An 18,734-nucleotide genomic window follows, 5' to 3' on the forward strand; every position below is an offset into this window, starting at 1 on the left:
AACTTGAGTTGAAGTCTATTTGCTGTCGCTCATCTTGGACCATTCTCCTATTTAACAGGGCAGAACCTTGAGTCCTTTGGGATTAAACACACGGGCAAAGGTCATAGCCCAGGGCCATAGAACATATCAAAAGCAGAACTCAAATCCTGACTCCGATTTTCCTTTACTCTCCAAAACCATGCCACCCTAAACCTCAATGAAACAAGACTTCAAGGTTGCCTTATTAGAACTAAAAATTGAGTTTACCTTGTTGCTTTAAAATAAAGTCAAAGAAAACTCTTACAAATGAAATATAGGACTAGCAGACCACATTGAAAACTCAAATTTCCTTTGTGCCTCAGCAGAAGTCTTTTTCAAATGCCTTTCTTGCTTAGTTACAGCAGTCATAGAGAAAAAACATGAGAATTTCTAGAAATAAAATGGCAAAAATGAGGCAATTTCAGGCACTCTAGTTGGAGCATTTCAAGAACTAGAAAATCCATGGTGTGCAGTTATCAATTCAGAAGACAATATGTAAGTCCCAGAAAAAGTTATCAGCAAGTAACACCAGCCCCTTAAACAAGAACTGCCTAGCCTATGTGTAGTAGAGATTGTCTTGGTGCTCTACACAGAGAAAGTGCTTGGAAGTAAACCTCAAGTGGAAATTAGTGGCTGGGTCCATATTAATATGAGTTAATTTTAAGCTATATAAAATAATGAAAAATTGCTGGTGTGTTAATACCCGTTATTGCTTATCTAATTGCCCCTGGAATCTACAAGTGAAGTCTGGTCTTAAAAAGCTCTTAAGTCATGAAGACATTTGTAATGGAAAAGTGAATGATGGGAATCAGGAGATAAAACGAGAGACAGTAAGATTTAATCAAAGCCGAAGGGTATTCTTCATGACACTAGAGCTAAGAGAGGCTCTAAAAGAGGCAATTAAAGAATTCTGACGGCCAGTTAAAGAAGGCTGAGAATTTAGAAGCAGCAGGCTGGGAGGCCAGTAAAAGGCTGTGACAAAAATCCCTATGAGAAATGATAAAGTCTGAACAAATAAGCCAGTGGCAGGGAGGAGAGCTGTCAAGCAGAGGATGCTAATACGAAAGTTTTGCTGAGGTAGAATCAACAGGATGTGACAGTAGGAATGGAGGGAAAGTGAGCAGTTGAGTAAGACTATGGGCGATAGTGGCTTCCTTAACACAATTGTTTCCATCTGTAGCCAGCTGTGGCCTTGCGAGTGTATGGCTGTCCCCATCATGGCAGAGCAGCCCGCAATCCTCAGCTGTGTGTGCCACAACCCTGGTTTCTTAGCAACTGTGCCTTCATTACTGCTCCCCCAGGTCATTTACAGGTGCCAGGCAGGGCTGGGGAGGGCTGAGCCGGCCTCTCCCAGTCTCATGGGAGGGTTTCATTGGGTCTGTTTCCCGAAGACCAACCTGCTTAAAGGTAATGCACATTGGTCAGGAAAGCAGATCTTCAGCCCTCGGAAGCGGATGTTGACGTCATAAAGTTCCACCCTCGTCTGGGATCCTCATTCACCTGAAAACCTCAGCCAGTCAAGAGTTGGAAAAATTGGGTGATGACAAGGGCCTGGTCAGATGTCTTCAAAAGGAGATCGATTCAATAAACAGCCTCTTATCTGCCGTGGTTACTTTACTCCTTCACAAACCTGATCAAATCCAGTCAGAGATGGGAACGTACCCCTTTCCTTGGTGGAGGACTGGGGAGCCAAGCTTCAAAATGTTGGTGCAGAAGGGAGAGACCCAGTTGGGAAGCTATGAAGACATCAGGAAGGTTGAGAAACCTCTCTGAACCTTAGATCCCACATCTGAAAATGAATGTAGTAATTCACCGATCTCACAGGGCTATTGAAAGAATAACATAGGCTAATGACCCAATAAAACTCTCTGAAAAGAGTTCGCATTGTTACGACATCACCAGCCCCTGGTGTTCCTCCAGCCCGCCAGCATCCCGGATCACCCTTCTCTACAACATCCGTGGAGAATGGCTCAAACCCTCAGCCCACTTTTTGTGTTGAACTTAATGACCAGCCCCCAGTAGTTCTGAGGTTCTCAGGAGCAGGGACCAAGCTCACCTGGTCACTTCTTGTGAAGTTTTTCTGCTCCTGTAGAGTGGACAGATTCTAAAAATCTAAAAATGTCCATGCTCTTTCTACACATCTTCGTATCACACCGAACTGGCCCTCAATTCTTTCTTTATTTCCCCCAAGCACCCAACCGCAAGAATTGGAAGTATATTGCAGACTTTCCCTGAAGGTTTGGGGTGAGGGAGGGGAGTTACAGTGCAAAACCAGCCAGGTGACAAGTGTGAGATGGACAGTGGACGTCACTGTCCTGGTATTTATGGACCATTCCTCATCCCAGGAAATTCCTTTCTGGCCACACCCCCCGAGGCTCTGGTCACCACCCTCCATCTTCTCAGGGCTCTCCCTCCCTAGACCTGCCCACATCTCCCTTCTGCTCTGTTCCTGGACCCCTCGCCTTCTTTTTCTATGGACTGCTAGAAATGCAAGATTCTGTCACATCACACTAAAGTGCAGCACCAAGAAGTCCTCTCTTATTTCACCATCATTCATCCGGGCTCTGCTGGGGGAGGCGCCCCATTTTGGAAACAAAATGTCCATCAAGGCATTTTTCTAGACAATAGAACCTTCAAATCCCTGTGATTAATTTTGCCGTACCTCTAGAAAGCTGAAAGTCTGCAGCCAGCTTTTCTTTAAAATAGCCATAACATCCCTTCCTGCTCTGCCCTACTGATGTCAAAGCTTTCAGTGAAATCTTTTCCTTGGTGTTCTCTCCTGCCACAGGTAACCCACCGTACTCGCCTAGAACCACATTCTACCAAGACAGGAGAACACAATGATAAAGAGAATCTCTAGGGTGTACCTCTCCTTTGTCACTAGAGGAAGCTGGGGCTCAGACAGGGAACATGTCTTGCCCTAGGTGGCTCAGCAATTTAATGGCAGAATCAGGGCCAGAACTCAGACCTGGGAGAGCCAGTTCGGTGTCCCGTCCACCTCTCCAGTGGTTTCCACACTTAAGCGTACATGGGAATCACCTGGGACAGTTTCGCGACGGGAGATTCTGATTCAGTGAGCGTGTATTGGTTAGAGTGCTTTGGCTGCAAGTAATGGAAAGTCCCACTCAAACAATAAAGGAGTTCATTATCTCACGTAACAGGAAGGCCACAGAGAGGTCACGCCCAGGGGAGGTTGATTCAGCCTCTCAGTGATGTCATCAAGAACCCAGGTTCTTTCCATCTCCTCTCTCTGCCCTCTTCCGTGTTGGCTTCACCCCCAGGCAGTCACAAATGGCTGTAGCGGCAGTTCTGGTACAACATTCAGAGTCAAGAGCATCCAGAGGAAGAAGAAAGGCCATCTGTTCCCACGGTTTTTTCTTAGGAAAGAGGAAATTTGTTCTGGAGCTTTCAACAGGCTTCCCTTTACCTCTTGCTGGATCAAACTGGGTCAAATGCCCATTCTTGAAGCCATCACGGGCAGGAAAACAGCAATTCCTTGAAAGTAGTCAGATTATATCTAAGATTAGTTTTCTCAGAGTTTTATGATGACATGGGAGAGGGGTGTACAATTGAACCACAAAATCTTGATTCTTTTAGAAAAGAGAAGAGGATGGGAGCAGAGCTGAGATGGATGCTAGATAAACAGCCAGGAGTGTCCAATTCTAAGGGTTCAAGTTAGGACCCAAGGATGTGCCTTCTAGAAGCTTCCAGATGATTCATGAACCACACTTGGAGAATCTTGGCCCACTCCATGCTGCATGTGTAACTAATCATTCACATTCACTCCTTCACCCCATGCTAGAGGTAGAAATTCCAGAAACCACCACAGGCTGAGGAGGGAATTTTTGAAGTCCCAGAACCTTTGGGTAGGTTCATGTCAAACCGACTCTAAGGGGCATTTCAGTTTCTTAAAATGACCTTTTCCCAGGTTCCTCCTCACAATCCCAGCTCTCTTGACAGCTACAAAGCTGTTCCCCACTTCTCACAGAAGCCCATCAGTCATCACAGAGGGTCCCGGCTTTGTTTACACTCCCAAGTTCTGGTCCTGTCTTGTAAATTACTTCAGTTACTAGCTTGGCCATGGGAAGATGAAGACCCTTAATGGCAACGCTACTAGGCACTGAAGCAGACACCACTGAATTGTTTTTGGAGGTCCAGGAAAAATCCTTTGGGTCCCCAAGAGCCAGAGGGAAGAATGCTTTTCAGGAGAACATCAGGTTTCAGTAAATTGTATCAGACCCCAAGCACTTCCCCGACTGGTTGAGGCCCCATTGCCATCACATTTAGCTCTGTGTTTTGAACTTATCTGTTTATTTGTTTGTCTAGATTTGGGGCTCAGTGAAGGCAGATACCATGTCCTTCTCCCCTCTTGGCCTCTATAACAGCTCTGCCCTCTTCCCAGGATGCTGTCCCCTGAACCCCCTTCCCCTGTTTCCATCTCCTGGTCCTCTCCAAGACTCCTTAGAGCACCTACTTGGAGTTGGCTTCCTCCGGGAAGCCTTCCCAGACTTCCAAGGACTGGTGAGCCTTTTCAGTGCCTCCAACACATTCTGTACTTGTGCTTACCACTTACCTCACTACCTCACTGTATTTTGATTTCCTGGCTCCCTGTGACTCTTTTAAACTCGGTCCAAACCTCAGTTATACAGCCAGTGATTTCTGTGAGTTCTCTCAGCTTCCTCCTGCTTCTCTCCGCCACTCGGTCCCCACCTATGCCAGTGCTTCTGTTTTTGCCCCTGAGGAGACTGATGCAAAAGGTCCCAGAGCGCCCAGGAACTGGACTTCCAGCCTGCATCCCTCGGGATTCTTGTAATCTGGGAAATCTAAGCGGCACTGACTCGGGCCCCACTCCTGGGTTTCATTTCCATGCTAAGAACTCTTCTAGAGGATTCAGAAGTCTCAGGAAATGCCAGCTTATTTTCTCATCTCAACCCCCAAAAAGACAATTATGTACAGTACTTAAAAAAAAGAGAGAGAGAGAGAGATGTTTAAATGAGCAGTCAATTATACATGTGGCGCAAGACGTAACCGGAGATTTTCATAGCAGCATTCTCTACAATCAACATCAAAATCAACCTAAATGTCCACCAATAGGGAACTGGTTAAATATTGTACATTTTAACCACACAGGGGAATTTTAAGCAGCCATTAAAATTGATGAGCTATTTCTAAATTTGTTGACCCAGAAAAAGGACCATGGTATAATGCTGAGTAAAAAAGCAGGTTACAGAATAAGAGAACAAGAAGTATGCGATCTCATTTGCATAGAAGCGGGTGTGGGTATATAAGTGTGTATTTGTGAGAGCGTATATGTGTATAGGAAAGTATTATGATTGCGTGTGCATGTGTGAAAGCGTGTGTATGAGTGTGTGGGGGTGTATATGTGTGTATAAGTACTGTTTGAGTGCATGTGTGTTTGAAAAAGTATTGTGAGTGTGTGTGGGGGGGAGACTGCATGTGTGTGTCTGTGAACGTCCATTTAGAAATATCCGGAAGAACGTTTATCAAAACGTTAACAGTGATTATCTCTGGGTAGTAGGAGTTCGGGAGATTTTTTTCTCTCCTCTTTTCCTCTTTCTATATATTCTTCTATTTATATTTCTCAGTACTGCGTGAATTTTGGTTTTGTAATGAGCATATACGGTTTTTACAGTGGAGGCGGGCTCTTTCCTAGTTTTTGTGACTTTCAAGGAAAGCCTTGAACAGGGACAGAAGCTACCGTGAAGCCACCCCCCCCCCCCCGCCCCCTGTTGGCCTTCCTGATGGGAAAAGAGAAAAGGGTCATGAGCTGGCTGCCTATAAATAGACTTGGCTTCTTTTTTTAAACTTTTTGTGCCTGCAGCCAAGAGTCACTCTCTCTGCTTAAAAGAATTGGAAACTACAGACCCCCTCCCCAGCCCCAGTGGGGGCATTTGCCCCAATTTTCCACTCTCTGGATGTCTCTTTGCCCACACAAAGCAGGGATTTTTTCAATAGCATCTAGAAACTTCTGGGAGGATCTGTGGCTAGCTAAGCAATTTCTTCATGAATCCTCCACGAGAAGGAATGGTCCTCTCCCCTGAGACTGGTGCTGTGGCTGCCAGACTCCTTTCAAAGTCTTCAGACACCATCTCTTAATCGGCTACCCATATGGAAATTCTGGTTTAGAACCATCAGTCTCCCCCAGTCTGGGGCTTTCCAGAAGGGTACAGCTCAAAGCCTGCCCACCGCCATCCCTAATCCTTTGAGCACAGTGGGATGGATATGGACCACAAGGGAAAGAAATGAAAAAAGTCCTTTGGAGATATCTAGGGGCTGGAGCCTTCGGCACCAAAAAGGCTCACTTGTAACTCGTGGAGTTCTGCCGACAGTTCCAGCAGGTTCAGCCTTAAAATGGTGCTAATTAAGCATGGCCAGGGACACGTGCGAACGCGGTAAGGAACAGCCAGTAAGTAGCTCTAAAGCTGTGACCCTCGTTCTGGAGGAAGATGTCAAAAGCGCGGATGAAATCACTTAGAAAGGTGCAAGGTGAGCCGCCCGAGCCTGACTTTGGCAAAACCTTGGCTCTTTCAACTTGAAAGGATGTGGATGAGGGATAATTGCGTGGGCCAAATGTACTGCCCTCCTTGAACTGCTTTCCCGCACCCCTTCATTCAGACCATCAGCAAAACCTCTTGGCCCTGGCTTTGAAATAGATTCCAAGCCTCTTGTATTAGGCCAGGATCAACAGAGAAGCAAAACCAGGAGGCTGGAGAGATAGTGGGCTGTTAAATTGATTTCAACTGTGTGTTCAGAGGATGGCCAGTCTGCTGCGGCCTTGGGGGAAACAGGAGATGCCCATAGCAGAACAACCTTTATTAAACTCACAGGTCCTAGAGAGAGGGTCATCGTATGTGACACAGGACCATGGGGGAAAACACCAGGGTGATCGGGAGGCGGAAGACAGGAGAGAGGAGAGCATCTAGGCCACAGCCTTTTATTGGGCTTTGCACAGAAAAAGCAAGGACAGATAGGTAGACAGCTGGGAACTGGCTAGAATGAATCATGCCTGTGGGCTTTGGGCTATGGGGGTGGCCTCTAGGGCCTGGTCCTTGGACACCAGCAGAGTGTCTGAGAATTCAACTCAATTCTGACACTACCTACCCAGAGAGAGAATCAGATTCCACAGATAAGGGGCTCAGTCCCACGAGACCACCCTCAACTTCAAACACCAACTGGAAGTCCAGGTTACCTGTGCTTCTGAGGGACCAGCTACAAACTGGAGGTTCCAATGACCCCCTCCAACTCAGGATGCCAATCACAAGTTCAGGTTGTTACCCATACTTCTTACCGATCGGCTATAAATCAAAGGTTCTCAGGACCCCCTCCTCAGGTTCCATTAATTTGCTAGAAAGGCTCCCAGCACTCAGAGAAACATCTTACTCACTTGATTATATAACTCATGAACAGCCAGAAGAGATGTGTAGGACAAGTTTTAGGGAAAAGGCTCAGAGCTTCCACGCCCTCTCCAGACATGCCACTCTCCCAGCACCTCCATGTATTCACCAACCCGGAGGATCCCCAAACCCCATCCTTTTGTGTCTTTATGGCAGCTTCATTACATAGGCGTGATTGATTAACTCATTGGCCAATGGTGATTGATTCCACCTCCAACCCCTCTGCCCTCCCCAGAGGTCAGAGGGCAGGACTGAAAGTTCCAACCCTCAAATCACGTGGTTGGCTTCTCTGGCAACCAGTCCTATTCTTAGGTACTTTCCAAAAGTCACTTCATTAACATAACAAAAGACACCTTTATCACTCTCAACACTTAGGAAATTCCAAGGGTTTTGTGAGTTCCGTGCCAGAAACTGTGGAGGGAGACCAAATATATGTGAGAAATATATTTTGTTCATCTTAACGACCAAATATATATTTCTTATAAATCACAATATAGCAATTACTTTTTTTGAAGAAGAAGAAGATTAGCCCTGAGCTAACATCTGCTGCTAATCCTCCTCTTTTTGCTGAGGAAGATTGGCCCTGAGCTAACATCCATGCCCATCCTCCTCTATTTTATATGTGGGACGCCTGCCACAGCATGGCTTGACAAGCAGTGTGTAGGTCCACATCCAGGATCCGAACTGGCAAATCCTGGGCCGCCGAAGTGGAACGTGTGAACTTAACTGCTGCACCTCCAGGCTGGCCCCTGCAATTACTTTTTACATAAATGATAATAACATTTTTTAAATATGGGTCATGTTTGGGAGAAAAAAAATCATGAGTTTATTCTCCCTAATTTGTGTATGCGTGATAGCAAACCCTAAAACAAGTGATGATTAACAGGCAAGCTAGAATAAAGTCACTTATTCCTTCTCCTTTTTCACCTATTCAGTAACTATTCAGTGAATCCCCACTGTACGCTGTGTTGGGTTCCATGGAAGGGATGAAATGGAGAATGAGTTCTAGTCCTTTTCGCAAAATGCTTATAGATTTGGGACTTGGGTGGCCCAGTAAATAGGCAAGACAGAAGATCGCATAGGATCACGCAGGCAGAGATGTGGCTGCAAAGGGTGGCCCAACTAGAGGGAACAGTGTCTGCCAAGTTTTGGAGATGCTCGCTTATAAGTAGAACTTGGGTTAAAAGGATCCATTTTTTAAATTTTTATGATTGATTTACCTTGGAGTTCTAGAAATTTCCTCACATCCATTTCTTCACATTCGATGACAAAATTTCTAACTTTTAACTTGAAGCTTCTCAGCTTATTTTTCCCATCTTCTCCTTTAAGCAGCTAATGACCAGTAGGCAAATCCACGAGGATCCAGCCTCACTCCTGTTTAAACAAACACTTTATGGGAACTCTCCAGCCCCAGAGCTCTCCTGAAAGTCTGCAGTTTTGTGTGTTGGCATTACTCAACTCCCGCTTTTGCAGCATAAGCCTTTTTCTTTACTTTCGCCTGGGCTGGAAATGGTCTGCTATAAACTGCTTAGTGATATGGGCTGTTTCAGCCTATCCACTCCAACCCCCCAGAGCTGCTTTCCTGTGCTGCATCCCAGCAAAGCCCTCACCAACAACGCACTGTTCCCCCCAGCACGTCCTGCAAGAAGCCCACGGATTCCTGGCCCAAAATAATCAGTTTAAGTAGCTAGTGGGTGGAGCTTTGACCCGGGGCCAGTGCCAACTGAATTTCCAATTTGTTTATTTATTTTTTTATTCAGAGACCCTTTCTAAAAGAAGCAATTCCAAGTAGTGATAAATGGAAGAAGAGAGAAGATCAATTTACAGCAGGTACACAGACAGAAATTCAGGTCCCAGCTCTCAAGAAAAATATTTTCAATCCCAATTGCCAGAGCAAAGGGATCCATCTCATCATCTACTATACCAATAAAAAAGAAAAGCGAAGCAGAGGCCCTGGGCTGCCATTTGGAGCCCAAATAATACACAAGATCAGGCAGCAGAGAGGCTGGGATGATCTGCAGCTCTGAAAAAAGCTGTTGGTGGAAAGGAAATGTATTTAGCAGCATGATATAAGGGAGAGGCAACAGACATTAGAGCAAGATGGGTCTGAGTTCAAGTCCTGGGTCCCCCTCTTACCTCAGTTTCCTCTCTGTAAAATGGGGTAACATCATCTATCTTGCATAGTTGTTGTGAGGGTTAAGAGAGAATGTGTTGGGATGCTGCTGCTGCCAGGCACCTTCTAGAAGCTGTACATACATTAGCTCATTTAATCCTAACTACAACACTATGAGGCAGGTACAATCAATACCCCCATTTTGCGGATGCCAAAAATTTAACGGAGAAGTCAAGGGACTTGTTCAAGACTACACGCAGAGTGCAGATGGCACAACTTCATCTTTTTTATGCCTGAGTAGTACTCCATCATGCCGTTTGTGACAACATGGATGGACCTTGAGGATATTATGCTAAGCAAAATAAGTCAGACAGAGAAAGACAAATACTGTATGATTTCACCTATATGTGGAAGATAAACAAGCAAACACATAGATAGGGAGAACAGATTGATGGTTACCAGAGGGGAAGAGGGTGGGGAGAGAGCAAAAAGAGTAAAGGGCCCATATTTATGATGATGAATGGAAACTAGACTTTTGGTGATGAACACGCAGTCTATACAGAAGACAAAATATAATGACGCACAGCTGAAATTTACATAATGTTATAAGCCATTGTGACCTTGATACAGACCCTCGTAATCTTAAGCTTGTGTGCCCAACACACAATAAGCAAATCCCTGAGCCATGGTGCTTAGAGATGGAGAAAGGTTTATTCGAATTGGCCAAAACAAAAATGTAGAGGGATAGGTTCTCTCAAATTTGCCTTCACAAAAGAAGAAAGCAGGAAGTTTTATAGAGCCAGGGAGCTTGGGAGGAGAAGTTTTGGAGAAACAAAGGGGAAGTCGATGTTTCTTTCACTCCAGATAAGCCCTGGGGCAATCTGACTTCCGGGTATCAACAGCAGCTGGGGGCTCATTATCCGGTGATTGGAACCTCCTTAAAAACATTCTTCCCTTCTGCAAAACCAGCTTATAAATCCTTGTGACCCTTGAGTCACCCCTCGGGTTAAACAACAAAACAGCAAGTTAACAAGATTAATTCCTTTTCATCTGTGACTGTGTTGGAAACAAGGTCAATGGGCAATCATGTTCCTATTGAAGCTTTACAGCAACTCTCAAGTATCCAGCTTCAACCTCAAGAAAAAAAGTTTAAAAAAGAGTGTGGATGGGATTCAAACACATGAAGTCTGGCTCCCAAGTCCATGCTCTTAAGTGGTCTAGTGTTCAAATTAGCAGAAGTTACTTGTGGTGTGAAGTCTCAAGGAGATTAATGAACTGTGTGTAAAGCCCCATTTTAAATGCTTTACGGACAACTCATCCAGTCCTCACAATAACCTGGTCAAGGCATGATCATTACTCTGTTTTATGATCAGAGGAAATGGAGAGGAGCAAAGACCAAGCACTAACCTCTGTGAAATACTGCAAAGGCAATATGTGTGTGTGTGATTTCTTGGGAAATGCAGCATAATGATTAACAGCATGGGTTTGAGAATCAGGGAGACACACAGCCACTCTGTGATTTCGGGTGAGTTACCGGATCAGTCCAGATCCTGGCTGGAATCCTGGCAGCACCCTCAAAGGAGGTGGGTAAAAAGAATTTCATGAAGGAACTGTTTACAAGGCGTGAGCAGGATTAAGGGATGGTGAAACACCAAGGACTGCGCAACCAGAAGCTCTTACCACCCTGAACTTGAAGGCGGAGAGAGAGATGCTCTTACAGATCCCAAAGATCTGTTGCTTTCACTAGAAAAACACAGGACTGACAACCCCAGCCCAGCAGGGAGGAAGCCAAAGGAGTAAATGCCCCAACCTCTCACTCCAGTCACTCAGCGCCTCCCACTGGACAAATGCAACAGAAGCCAGACCACAAAGGAACCCAATCGATGCTGCCTGTAGAATTCAGCATCGACTGCACAGAGTAGGGTGGAGGAAGGAGGAGATCCAGTACCCTTCCTCACTGAAACTGCACTTCCTCACCAGTAAAGGAGGATACTAAAAGCCATTACCAATCAGGGTGTGAGAATTAGATAAATAATTGTATAGAAGGGGTTTAGCACAGTGACTGGCTCAGAAAATGTTCACTGGAGATGCTGCTGTTGCTACAGAGGAGGAAATTAAAGAACTGCCCCAAATGGCATAGCTGGTAAATAGTGGAGCCAAGACTTAAAGACAAATCTGACTCTGAAGTTCATCGTAACAGATGCTGTCAGGTCCTCATCCATAGCCCCTTAACCAGCCCAACTTCCACCACGTGCAACTGTTTTCCTTAGGGCTCTCTCTGGCTGCCAGAGCCCACTCAACCCATGCACATGGTGGATCAGAAGTGCTGGAGACTAACGTAGCTGTTCACAGTCTCTATCAGTAACCACGTGTGTGCGTGTCTGTGTATGTGTGTCTGTGTGCCTATTTCCAGCTCCAAAATACGGCAAGCCTCCAGTTGGCTGCATCGGATTGTTTTTGGGGAAGTCATCTCTTGTTTTGAGTGAGCCATGCCATGTTGTCCTCCGTTAGTGCAGACAACCAAGAGCCAACTGCATTGGAAGAGTTGATCCCCTCAACCCAATGGAGAAATGGGTATTTACTTTGTAGAGAGGCCTGTTTTGAAGAACTCTTTGAAACCTCATGGTAGTAGAGATTTATAGGTTGAACTGTGTCCCTCAAAAGTTTATATGTTGCAGTACTAACTCCTACTACCTCAAAATGTGACCTTATTTGGGAAAATAGGACCATTGCAGACGTCATTAAGATGAAGTCATACTGGAATAGAGTGGGCCCCTAATTCAATATGACTGATGTCCTTATAAAAAGGGGAAATTTGGATATGGACACACACATAAAAGGAGAATGCCATGTGAACATGAAGACAGAGATGACAGAGCTGGGATGATGATCTACAAGCCAAAAAACACTAAAGATTGCCAACAAAGCACCAGAAGCTGAGAAAAAGGCATGCAACAGATTTTCCCCCATAGCCTTCAGAAGGAACCAACCCTGGTGACACCTTGACCTCACATTTCTAACCTCCAGAATTGAGAGGCAATAAATTTCAGTTGTTTCAGCCCCAGAGTTTGTGGTACTTTGTTACAGCAGCCCTAGCAAACTGATACATAGAGAGACTCAACATAGACGGGACTCTGGGAACATTTCCTCCAGCAATTCAATAATGACTCACAAAGCACCTGCTCTATGCCGGGCACCATGTCTGGTGCTCAAGGAAAAAGACAAATAATACAAGGCCAGGTCCCTGTCCTTGAAGATAATGACACAGATAAACAGATCCTTCCCGGGTAATGTGGCAAGAGCTATGGCTAGTCAACCTCTGTTGAGCATTGACAGTGGACCACGTTTCTGCATGGTGCCAAGCACTTTACATGCTGTACCTCCATTCAATTCTCAAAATGTCCCCTAGCAGGTAGGTTCTGTTGTTATTAGTCCCACTTAACAGATGAGGCTCAAAGAGGTGAAAAAACATGCTTAAAGTCATAGAGCTACAAGAGACAGGTCTAGGAAGACTGATGCCAGAGCCTCTTTATCATCATCACGATGTGATAGAGGCCAGGATTCAAAAAGAACCCAACATTGTCAGAGCAAGCTAGGGGAGGTCATCTTGGAGGAGATGGCACCTGAACTTGACCCTGAAGATGAGTGGAAATTAGCCTGGGACGCCAATGGGAGAAGGACATTCCAAGTTGAGGGAGGAGCATGTGCAAAGGCACAGAGGCATGAAATAGTATGAGGCAGATACTTGGAGGTTGCCTTCTTTTTCCAGCACATCTTTGGAGTGTCTGCTGAAATCTTGCTGCCAGGACATTCTAAAGCTCAGTTGAAAGGTTCCAGGTGGTTTGTTTTATATCATTTTTACTGGAATGTACCAGACAACTTTCATTGCCTGCCCTGATCGTCACTTCTTTTGGAAAGCCTGACACAGCTTCTGGAAGAATTAGCCTTCATACCACCGGACCCTGTCTGCCATCCAGCTACAGCTGATTGGGCCAAGAATAGACACCCCATGCAAGGCCTGACAACCCATTGGCTAGCGAGTGACCAGTCAGATGTGCTCTCTCTTTTTCTCTAGAATGTCAACAAGACACAGAAACTCAACAATATTGGACCCTTGATTTGAAAGGTCACTTACAGTCTGAACTGGAGGGGTATTTTCAGCCATGAGCACCCTCATAAGTAAACAGAGAAAGCTGATCCGTAGAGAGATGGAAGGAGCTGTATGGACTCAACTTAGTCCTAACCCTAAACTTTCCAACACCAGTCTCCTGGAAGCTCAGCTGTACTTATTTTCAGTCTTTGGGAATCTATGAGATGCCCTTTTGTATCCTTCCAATTAAATGCTTTTATTAAACTAATTTGAGTGGATTTCTAATTCTAGCAACTAAATGATTACTGTCTGGGGTGTGGCATAATTGCTGCCAATATTTATCCCCATATTTCAGACAAGGATATGGTTGACCACAAGATGCTTTAGATCCCACCATTCCAAACTTTCTAATTTAAAAGTTATTGTTTATGCTATAGACCCAAAAGAATTGAAAACAGGTATGAGAACAAATGCATGTATGTGCATGTTCATGGCAGCCCTGCTCACAATAGCCAAAAAGTGGGAACAACCCGAATGTCCATCAACTGATGAATGGATAAATAAAATGTGGTACAGCCATGCACCGTATAATGACGTTTCAGTCAATGACAATCGCATATAGGACAATGGTCCAATAAGATTAGGACCATAGAGCCTGGGTGTGCAGTAGGCGATACCATCCAGGTCTGTGTAAGTACCCTCTTTGGCGTTCACACAATCACAAAACCGCCTAATGACACATTTCTCAGAAGGTATCCCCATCGTTAAGAGATGCATGACTGTGCACACATACAATGGAACATATGGAAGCTTCTGACACAAGCTACAATATGGATGAACCTTGAAAACATGCCCAGTGAAAGATGCCAGACACAGAAGCTGATAAATTGTATGAGTTAATTTATATGAAATACTGGGAATAAGCAAATTCATAGAGACAGAAAGTAGAATGGTGGTTGCCAGGGGCTGAGAAGAAGGGAGGAAGGGGGAGAAACTGCTTAAGAGGTTTTATATTGGAGTGATGCAAATGTTTTGCAACCAGAAAGAGACAGTGGTTGGTACTAAATTCTACGAATTGTTCACTTTAAAATGTTTTATTTTACTTTATGTGAATTTCACCCCAATAAATTTTTTAATAAATTATTGTTTATGCATACCCTGCAATCCAGCAATTCCACTTCTGATACATTTCTTTAAAATAAAACAAGGATACAAGGGTGCTCATTGAAACATTGTTTGTAATAGCAAAATATATGGGAAAACACCAACACCCATCCTAGGGGGTTGGCTGAATAAAATGTGGGGCAGTCCTACAATGGCTAAAACTGCCACAGTTGTTAAAAGTAAAGAACCAGGTCTCTCCTAGCACGTGGAACAATCTCAAAGGCACACTGAGTGAGGAAAACAAGTTGCAGAATCAGACACACACAATACTACATGAAACTATTTAAAACCCGTTAAAGTATAGACTGCTGATGTATTAGCCACATGTTTAAAAAATGTAGTTCAGCAGCATTTACACCAACTTTATGAAAGTGATTGCCTCTTAAGAGTGAAGAGGAAAATACAGAGGAAAGGGATGTCTTAGTTTGGGTTCTTCTGAGGGAGCCTAAAATAAGGAGTTGGGCACAGGTAGTTTTTTGGGGTCACAATTGCAGGAAACATAGTGAGGATGAAAGGAAAGAGAGATGTTGGGGAGGAAAGCAAATGGAGTGCGTCTTAATCAAAGTGTTACTATTGTGGGCAGCTGGGTTCAGTCTCATTGGGGACCCACTGAAGAGCCACAGAGAACATAGCTCAGAATTAATTCACCAAGGGACGAGGAATCTGGGACGCTTATTGTCCAACGCTCATCTCCCATTGATTGAGGGTTGGCGTCTGGCCGTTGCATCTCTGGGCCCTTTGAGATCACCCTGTGGACATGAGTGAGCTCCCTCACCACTGAAGGGAACCCTCCTCCAGAGAAGGTGAAAGATGCCAATGCTTGAGGTGACCCGCAGTCAGGATGCATCGGAACTGTCCGCCATAGCTGCAAGGGGACTCAGAGACTGGCCACAGGGATATGGCAGGGACATTAATCACATATGCTACAAGGAATAACTTTATCAGCAATGTTTTATTTTTATTTTTTAAATATCTAAGGTAAATACGATAAAATGTTATTTGTTAGTTCTACCCACTGGGCACATGAGTGATTGATATATATTGTGTTGTTGTTGTTTAATTTTTTCCTGTATTTTGTCAACTTTTATCTTTTCTGAATTTTTTTCTTTAAATTTTATTAATTACATTCATGGTGTTGCGCAACCGTCACCAATATCCATCTCCAAAATTTTTCATCACCCTAAAAAGAAATTCTGTTCCCACTAAATAATAAGTCCTCATTGCTCTTGCCCCAAGCACTTGGTAACCTTCAATCTACTTTCTGTCTCTCTGAATTTGCATATACTAGATATTTCACACAGGTGGAATCATACAATATTTGTCCTTTTGTGTTGGCTAATTTCACTTAGCGTAACATTTTCAAGGTCCACCCATGTTGCAACATGTGTCAGAATTTCATTCCTTCTTATGGCAAAATAATATTTCTTTGGATGCATACACCACATTTTGTTTGTCCATCCATCTGTTGATGGACACTTGGGTGGTTTCCACATTTTGGCGATTGTGAATAATGCTACAATAAACATTGCACACAACTATCGATTTGAGTCCCTGTTTTCAACTCTTTGGGGTATGTACCTAGGAATAGAATTCCTGGGTTCCAGTGATCCTATATTCGAAACACCACCACACTGTTTTTCCACAGCGGCTGTATCAATTTACATCCCTACTAGCAAACCACAAGATTCCAATTTCTCCACATCCTGCCTACACTTGTTATTTTCCTTTTTTAAAATTATTATAACCATCCTAATGGATGTGAAGTTTTGATTGGCATTTCCCTAATGATGATGTGGAGCATCTTTTCAGGTGCTCTTTGTATATCTTTGTGGAAATGTCTATTCAAGCTTTCTGTATTTTTTAAACTTTCAAAATAAAAATTTAAGGTCTTGCAGCATGCAATGGAGACTTGAATAAAACTGCTACTTTTTCAGGAAAGTTACTGTTTTGGTATTTCTTTCTTTCTTTCTTTCTTTTTTTTTTTTTTTTTGAGGAATGTTAGCCCTGAACTAACATCTGCTGCTAATCCTCCTCTTTTTTGCTGAGGAAGATTGGCCTTGAGCTAACACCCGTGCCCATCTTCTTCTGCTTTATACGTGGGATGCCTGCCACAGCATGGCTTGACAAGCAGTGTATAGGTCCACACCTGGGATCTGAAGCTGGCAAACCCCGGGCCGCCGAAGCTGAACGTGCAAACTTAACCGCTGTGCCACCAGGCTGGCCCTTGTTTTGATATTTCTGACAATCAAAATTTCACTCTACTTCATCTCTCAGCAAATTTCAGCCCTGACTGCATCATTCATTCCCTAGGTCAGCAAGTTCCCTGAAAGCACTTTTGCAAAGCTTCTTTGCGACATCTGAAGTGACAGGCAGATCCAACTTTGGGCAAAGGGCCAAGAAGTCACACTCCAGGAGGCAGAAGCAGGGTAGAATCAAGTTGTCATCAGTCGTCAGCTTGTCCTTCATTCTGGAGTAACGAGACATCGGGGATTGGGGCTTTTTCCTTTGGTTTTAAATAAGAAAATGATCTCTTCTCATGTCCTAATAGAGAGAAGAACAATAAAAAAAAAGGAGGGTGTTTCCTCCAAAAATATATAAAAGCATCAATTTTAGTTTATATCTAATTTCAAGTCCTATGAAGTTTATCAAAATTTATAGTATAACTGTTTGTCTCCACTAGAGTTTGGACCTAACCAATTTTTCCCATCTGGCACATCAATGGTCCCATGTTCGATGGGAATAATGAGCCTCGTCGATATTCTCCAATATTCCCCTTGCCTGGTGTAAGTTCTTTCCTATCCCCCTCCCCCAAACCCCTAGCAAAGGCCCACTTTCTACATTGTACTCACTGGGTGGTAACACCACTGACTTGGATTCAGACCTTGGAGTGTGGCTCATGGGTTACAATCCTGGCTTTGCCGTTTCATGTTATTGATGTTGCTGATTCTGTTGTCGTTGTTTAACCTCTCTGAACTTCACCTTCTTCTTTATCTGTTAAAAGGGCAATCGTATTACTAAAAACAGCCAAATACCAACTTTTTCTGGCTTGAGCCATAAAGATGTTTTAATATATCTCACTTAGCAGGAAGTCCAAAGGTTGAGTAAGGTTCAGGGCTGGTTGATTCACCCACTCAGTGATGTCACTCAGGACCTAGCCAAAGCATTACTGTCATCCTAAGGCTGGTTGCCTGCTGGTTATAGGAAAGCTGTCAGCAACAGGCTTCGCTGTACATATCCCACAGAAGGAAGCAAGCTTTCCCTCCAGTTTGGCAATGGGATCAGGGCTGTTCTTCCTTAGACTGATCGCACCAACTTGGACCACATACTCACCCCTGGATCAGTAACAGTATCCAGAGGAGTACTGAGCACTGTCTTAAGCCTGGCTCTGGAACCAAACACTGGCAAGAGGGTTGGGTTTATCATAAATGGCTTAGACTAAACAGGACCCACCCATGGTGCTGGGAGGGGAGGGATCAGCTATATGGGGAATGGAGAATAACTAAATAAAATCAGAATTTTATTGGGAAAGAGAAAGGGAACAATGAATGCTGGGAAGACCACAGTGGTAACCACTACATTAAATATGAGCCTTCTTTTAAGAGCATAGAAATATATACGCATATATATGATGGTTGATATATATTATAAATATAAACCTGATATATAGCAGGTTCCCAACAGATGGTGATTTTTACAATCACTTAATAATTATGAGAACATCTTAAATTCCTGATAAGACTCTAAGCTTCTTAAGCACAGAAACTGTTAAACATGATCTTTAATTTTGATAACAAAAGGTCAACAAACTGTCTACTCATCTGATTCCAAAATCATACACTCCCGTTTCAGCTAACCATAGAGGGAGTCAATTCTTCATCCCTCCACCCGTCTACCCACCCTCCATCCATTCAATCAAATATTCATAGAGCTCTTA

The sequence above is a fragment of the Equus quagga genome, chromosome 7 (genome assembly GCF_021613505.1).
Source record: "Equus quagga isolate Etosha38 chromosome 7, UCLA_HA_Equagga_1.0, whole genome shotgun sequence".
Lineage (NCBI taxonomy): Eukaryota > Metazoa > Chordata > Mammalia > Perissodactyla > Equidae > Equus > Equus quagga.